At 46.0% G+C, this 968-nt stretch overlaps 1 non-coding gene across 1 annotated transcript; it reads left to right on the forward strand.

Annotated features, from left to right (window-relative positions):
- The first annotated feature begins 384 nt into the window (after positions 1-384).
- On the forward strand, positions 385-514 carry LOC118989700 (small nucleolar RNA SNORA76). Its single transcript, XR_005067070.1, has one exon. It is a non-coding gene; the product is annotated as a small nucleolar RNA SNORA76 (small nucleolar RNA).
- The last annotated feature ends 454 nt before the right edge of the window (positions 515-968 follow it).

The raw sequence follows: 968 nt of genomic DNA on the forward strand, positions 1-968 counted from the left end.
TGTCTTCACTTTTCCTCTTTCTAACTGAATCCCCAATTCTTTCAGCAGTCTTCCCAGCTACTTTGCAGTTCAGAATTTCAGCTGCTCCTTAGTCTAAGTGAAGACAGAGTTTGCATTTCTGTTTCTTATTCCACTTGTTGCCCTTGGGAAAGTTTGGAGGTGGGGGGTGTTGACCTTACTCCTCCATCTCAAGCAGGAGGACTTCGTGCACCTTGCCAGCCTCTCTTCCATGGAGCACTGTCTATGGGACTCTAATGCACCCTGCTGATGACCGCGGATGTCTATAGTGGTTTTATGTTGGCTTCTTCAAAAGGCTGCAGAAACATCACCAGAATGAACAGATTTACGCTAACTTCTTGGATGTTTTGAAAATCAAATTTTGGCACGCTACCTTTGAGCCCATTGCGCCTGCGTGTGGTGCTGGGGGTCAGGCTGCAGCGCCAGGGCAGGAACTTGCGCATGACTGGGGCCGGCGCTCCTCAGCTGGCGGCCTTTTTAACCGCGAGCGACATGGCAAAAAAAAAAAAAAAGAGAAGAAAGAAAATCAAATTTTGATCCTAAACCTTCTCAAATCATAAACTGTCTTAGTTCATTTGGGCTGCAGAAAGAAAGGAAGGAAGGAAGGAAGGAAGGAAGGAAGGAAGGAAGGAAGGAAGGAAGAAAAGAAAGAAAAGAAAGATCATAGACTGAGTGCTATATAAGCAAAAGAAATTTAACACGTATTTCTCACAGTTCTAGAGGCTGGAAAGTCCAAAATCAGGATGCTTATCGACCCAGTGTCTATTGAGAGTCCCCTTACTGGTTCATAGACAGCATCTTTTCAACGTCCTTATGTGTTTGTGGGATAAGGGGATTCTCTCAGGCCTTTCCTGTAAGAGCACGGATGCCATTCGTGAGGGCTTTGCCCTCATCATGACCTAATCACATCCCAAGGCCCCACCTCCCAATCACATCCCAATATCCTCATC

Source organism: Sturnira hondurensis, unplaced genomic scaffold (assembly GCF_014824575.4).
Source record: "Sturnira hondurensis isolate 20B ecotype Veracruz unplaced genomic scaffold, ASM1482457v3 Scaffold0006496, whole genome shotgun sequence".
Lineage (NCBI taxonomy): Eukaryota > Metazoa > Chordata > Mammalia > Chiroptera > Phyllostomidae > Sturnira > Sturnira hondurensis.